We start from the raw sequence: 6,486 nt of genomic DNA on the forward strand, positions 1-6,486 counted from the left end.
AGAGGCTCATTCTTTCTTGCACACATCATAAGAATTATCGTACATCACTGGAATGTTAATAAATTTAATGGAATGCCTTGGTTGTGTCAATGAGTAAGGACAGAATTATGTTATTTTAAGAAAGCCCCTTAAAACTGAGCTCTAGAGAGGCCCATGCCAGACATCTGCTATGTTCAGTAGAGTGGCAACTAAACTTTTGTCCTCTGAATAATTATTTTGTCATTGCCAGAGGGAGTTAGAGAAAGCCACAAAAATTAAACATGTTCAAATTACACAAATGCAAGGGGAAAGTAATCATTCATAGATCTCTCAAGGCAGCAAAATAAAGATTATAATGTGAGCAAAACTGGTTGGCACTCACAGATCTGTACCTGCTTAGAGAAGACTTTCTGTAAAAGTCTCTCTCTCTTATATCTTTGTTTTTCATTGTCATTTACAGTATCATAGGAAACAAGTTCAGCAAGAGTGCAGGATTGTAAAAACATACAACTCAAAGCTTCTGAGTTAAAGATCAGAAGGAACTGACTTTGGAATACACAATATTCAAAACACACAGGCTTTTCATTTCTATGAATGGGTAGATTTCTGTTTTAAATATGCTTATTGTCAAATACGTAAATCTTTTCAGTTCATTCAGTATTTAAATACACTAACCAAAGCTCTTTGGAGCAAGCCAGGAGTAAACAGAAAGCTTCAACCATTAAAAGGCATGAAAAAATGAACCACAGCAGAGAAGTCATTACACTACAGGAATTAGACGGCAAATTTCTTTCCGTAGCTTACTACCTCAATATTCATATAGGGTGACAAACAGAATTCACCAGTAGCGAGGGAAGAGGTGATTAACTAATGCAAGAGTTGGTTGTAGTAAAACAAAAAGTTAAACAAGAATGAGAAGTAATTACAAAGGTTGATGTTATGGGCCAGGCCTAGAGACACAAGGCCTCTTTCTCTGACAAGCTGAGAAGACAAGAGCAGTGTCTTCATTTAGCTTCCAGGAGTACCTCTGTTAGGAAGCAGCACAAATAAGCTGTCATCCTCCGGGTTGATTAGCCAAGAAACAGGGACATAGCCCCCACTTCACAAGAGCATTACACATGCAGAGTAAAAGGCCAGTTTGCTTTTTCAGAGAGCAATTTTTAAGGGCTTCTATGCCACAAAATGCAGACACCAAAGCAGAACGCCTGAATCTCCAAGAGTCTAGCATCCTAAAGAAATGATGGGTTTCACACAGTTGTCCTTGGGCAACTTCTGCAAGCAAGGAGGCACAATGGTGTTTTAAAGCATCTTGAAAACACTTTGCTGACTGTTCCAAAGCCCTGTGTCTGGCACCCCACCTCCCCCCGAAATGAAGAGACTGCCTTTAAAATCATGATGTCTCTTTACAAATAATAAATACAGGGTTATTTTTGTTTGACTCTTGGGCTTTTGAGCCCGGAGACTACCCATTTTCATGCTTTTCTCCACAAGAATCAGAACTAGAAAAAAATAGTAAATGAAAATGTCTTGCTTCATCAGCTGAGCCCAGAAGCTGGAGGTTTAAAATACCAAATGTTATGACCCGTGTGACAAAATGGCAAGAGTTGTCAAGACAAAAACCTCTTCACGTTTTGCCTAGGTCGTGTCTACACTACAAACTAAGGCCATCACGAACCCAACACAATTAGTATATTACTATAACGGGCTGGCGCCCCACTCGAGGGGAGTGTGCCTGCATCTTCTAATCTGCAGTGACCTCTCAGGCAGGTTTTCAACAACTCAGATCTACAACCAAGTCAAACACACAGGCTATATGTGAAACAACACTTCCAGAATATACAGTCCAACAGGGGCCTGTCCCACTACCCCTCTGCTGGGATCGCTGTAGCCCTCCCTAGGCTCAGTGTTTAAGTGTTCCCAGCTCTGGCAAGAGGCCAGATCCCCAGGGTCTCCTCTCTGAAGACACTGTATTTACCCACTCTGGGCCTTTCTGGTCCCAACTCACCCACTAAACTGGCCAATCCCATTCCATGAGAGTTACAGAGTACAGTTCTCTGGGCCTTCTCACCTCCCTTCCTCAGGACGTAAACTCACTTCCCAAGTGGTTGAAGGCAGGGGAATACAGGACCACCCACGACTGAAGTCCCAGCCCAGACACCATTATGAATGCCAGCCACCACCTTGTCCCCTTTAACAAGTCACTCTGCTGCTACAGTTCTTTGGCCTGCTTCCCCGTGGCCCCCGTACCTTCACAAATGCTTCACCTTCACTGTAGGCTGAAGTCTTTTATTCAGTCCCCGCAGCCAGCAAGAGCTCCCCCTACCAGTAGCTGATCTGTCCAGGGTCCTGCAGCTCCTTCAGCCAGCCAGGAACACCATCCATACTGCTCCAGCTCCAGGCAGCAACTGGCTGCCTCTAGCATTGCTGCTCCTTTCATATGGTCCTTCTGGGCTTGATTGGCTGCTTCCCTGCAGTCTCTCTAGGTCAGTTCAAGCACTCACCTGCATTACTTTCTTCTGTGGTAGGGAGTGGTAGAACCACGAGGCCTCCAGCAGTGGGCAGCCTCTGGGCCTAATACAGTCCAGCACAATTGTTTTTGCACATGCATGCATAGTTGGCTATTTGAATGAATGATGCTTGTACTCAAAGAAGTATGAGAGACAGACAATGCACAGTGCATGGCACTATGGGTAGGCAACTCACTGTTGACCAGCCCACTATTCTGGGGGAATTTTAGCAATTCATGGTAGGGCAGAAACACATTGCACAGGAGTAACTGGGAGCAAGTTCCCATTATGCAACTTTCTCCAGCCGTAAAGATGGAAAACAATCTCACAAAAAACACACGGAATTGCTGTCAGCCATCTCTGCCCAAAACATGGCTCTGCACGACTATCAGGAGCCAGGAGCATTGCAAACACAGGGTGAATGATTCCCTTGCATTTGCAGAGCCACTGGAAGAACTGCAGCAGTAAAGGGCATAACAATTTTGTGGCTTACGTACTGAAAACCAACTTAAGACTGTTGGTTGCTTTCACAGAGTATCTGCAGAGGATGGAGCAGGATTTCTGGGCCCAAGAAAATGGCACTGACTGGTAGGATTTCATCATCATGCAGGTCTGGGTTGATCAGCTGTGGTTGCAGAACTTCCAGGTGTTAAAAGCCACTTCCCCAGATTTGTTTGCCAAGCTCACCCCAGCCCTCCAGCACAGGAATGCCAGAAGGACAGCTGCACTCACAAGCGAGACTGAAGTGACAGTTGCTTTGCGGACTCTTATAATGTACGACTGCCGCCAGTCAGTAGGCAAACCATTTCGGAGCTGGAAAATCCACCACAGAAGCTGTTGTCAAGCAAGCGTGCAGGACTGCGATACCTGGCAATGTGCCGGATATGATGGACGGATTTGGAGCTGTGGGGTTCCTGAACTGCAGTGTTGTGAAAAATAGCACCAGTGGTCTTATTTTGGCACCAGACCACTTTGCTACAGAGAACATTAACAGAAAGGAATTCTTTTTTCATGTGCATTAGTGGCTCACCATGACTGCTTCTCCAATTTCTCCAGTGTTGGCCGGTCCACTAAAGTACATGACACTCCCCTCTTTAAGCACACAAAACTGTTCAGAAACCTGTGAGCCACAATGTTATTTCCCACCCAGTGCATTGCCGTGGGGGATGTTGAAATGTGGTAGTGAGTCTGAGGAATCCAACCTACCCCTTGCTCTCCTAGTGCATGAAATCATACACCAGCCATCCCAACAGCACCAAAGACAGATTAGATTAAGCTCAGTAGGTGCAGGAGGATTACTGAACATGTTTCGTAGAGTGAAGGGCCGCTGGTAGTATTTACTCACCAGACTAGATCTCAGTGAGAAAAATATCCCCATGGTTACAGCTTCATGTTGTGTCCTGCCCAATAGCTGGGAGGCACAGAGGTAAAAGTTGTTGGCAGGGTGGAAAGCGAAGGTTGCGCAGCTGTCTCTGAGATCACACAGCCGGACACCAAGGCTATTAGAAGAGCTCAGCATGGAGCTATGGGGCTGGGGAAAACTAGAAAGAGCATTGTGGCACAGCTGCAGGCTTGTGGTGTGGTGAACTGGGTGCAGCCTGGCCCTGCAGGTTTGGGGGTGTTAGGAATTGCGTGGTGCTCGGTGCACACTTGGGACTATAACCCCATCTGGTGATGCACCCCTTCATTTTGCAATGCTTGCAGTACAGTCAGAATCATTACTCTGCTGCCAAACTGCTGACTTCTGATGCCCTGGACATTAAGTAGCAGGTGCCCTTAGTAGCACTCGGCATTCCGCAGCATATGTTATGAAGTGTGACAAAGTCAGTCTCACTCCTGGGCCTCTGGCCTCTCTTCAGCCCACTGGTCCCACTTAAGGGCTCAGTTGCCCACGCTGGATTGAGGGGTGATCTGGGGGGAACCCAGTTCCCACCCACTGATGCCAGGTTCCTGCCCAGGGACCCTATGCAGTTGCTAGAGGGAATCGCTGGCTCCCTTAGCACAGCAGCTCTTCTCCCTGGGCCGCTTCTCCAGCTCATTTCCCCCGGTACCTTCTCCAGGCTGCAGCAGGAACAAGTCCCCTGTCTTGATCTGCTGACACACCTCACTCTCCCTCTGTGGTTTCTGATCCTCTCCCACTGCTCTGGTCTCCTCACCTCTCTACCGACCCTTCCCACTCTGAAGGGCTTTTAAAGGCCTCTTATTCGCCCCGTCATGGAGTCAGCTGGCCCCAATTAGGCTGAGCTGGCTCCTGCCCAGCTGCTTGTGATTGCCCTGCTGGTGCTCCACAGGCCCTTCTGCTTCTCTGGGCTCCCTCTGAGGGGGCCCTCTGCCCTGGCCCTGCCACAGAAGTAATTTACCAAAAAAATAGATGTTATCTCATTGAACACCAGCACAAAAAAGTGCAATTAAAAACACTCAAATACAATAAAAACTTGTGAAATAAATTAACAGCACAGAGCGTAACAAGAGGAACGAACACTCTGTGCCCTTCATTTCAGACTGCTTGACCCCCAGATAGCCACAGTAAATCCAGGCCACCTACGTTATTTGGAGAACACGGACTGTGCTGTGCAATGTTTGCTTTCTAGGCTAAGCTGTTAACCCCAGAAAATATTATATATACAGCAACTGTGGCCCTCACCGGTCAGTGCATGTGAAGCTGTGGTTGTCTTTACCAGCCCCCGGCATGGAGGAGGTTGCCAGCATTTCTGCCATGTGAAATGGGATGTAGATGAGCAGGGAGACGCTCAAATCAAACTCTCCATTAACTGCAAAGGGAAGAAAGCCCCTAATTGTTGGGCCTGTAGATCATCAAAAACCTGCAAAATATTACCTCTTTTGCTGACAGCAACACCTGACTGGCAGGAAAAAAATAAAGACCTACTACATAGCTTATTTCCCTCTCCTGTGCTGCATATGTTTGATATTGAAGAGTGCAATAAAGTATTGATTGCCGAGCATCTGAAAGAAAACTAAATCAGCGCTGGGTAACTCTGCAAATGCCAGCAAATGCAAAGAGCACACAACCCCATCACTGTCTACCTTTCAGGGGAGGGCAGGAGGCAGGTAAGTGCAGTGAGCTCCTCTTGTGGCACTGAACAGTTGGCATGCTGGGTTCCAGAACTGTTCAGCTCCTCCTGGCAGGTCTCTGACTGCCTCACTTGAGACACACAGATAAAGCGTCGTTCCGCCTACACCATTTTTAGTCTCTGTACAGTTGGGCCTTGAAGGGGATTGCTCACAAAAGGCAGCCAAAGGGAGGAGTCTGTATAGAACTGCAAGGTGAAATACAGGGAGAAGGACCCAGAAGAACAGAATGTTCTTGGACTGGCGTTGGTAACTAAATGTTTGGTTTCTGACACTCTCAGGCCTGGTGTACACAACAAAGTTAGGTGCGGCAAGTCACTTGGTGCTGACCTAGTGTGTGTGTGTCGACACTCAGATTTCACTGTTGATGTCAGTGCCCAACTATGGTTCCTCCCTGAGGCTAGGTCTACACTAGACCTTAAAGTCGTTCATAGATACGCAATTCCAGCTACAGCAATTGCATAGCTGGAATCAACGTATCTGCAATCACCTTCTCTGGCCATCCTCACTGAGGGAGGTTGATGGGAGAAACTTTCCCGTTGACCTTCCTTACTCCTTGTGAGAACAAGGAGTAAGGGGTTTGATTGCCGACCCGATAGTTTGATTTCATGTGTCCCCGCTAGCTACATGAAATTGAACCCCAGAAAGGAGACTGTGACCAGGCTGATCTCCCAGTAAGTGTAGCTGTAGCCAAACACCCCCTCTCTAAATGGTACTGAGCCATGAGCTGTATACTGTGGTTGATGTAGTGCAAGAATAGCCATGGTGTGATCCATGTTGACCCTAGTTGTCCTCCAGCAGCTGTCCCACAATGTCTGACACTGACTGCTTTGGTCACAGTTGCGACCTCCACTGCCTAGGGGTCACAGAGCCCTGCAGTCTCCCCCTCAGTTTTTCTTTTAATGGATTT

This window comes from Carettochelys insculpta, chromosome 13, assembly GCF_033958435.1.
Source record: "Carettochelys insculpta isolate YL-2023 chromosome 13, ASM3395843v1, whole genome shotgun sequence".
Lineage (NCBI taxonomy): Eukaryota > Metazoa > Chordata > Testudines > Carettochelyidae > Carettochelys > Carettochelys insculpta.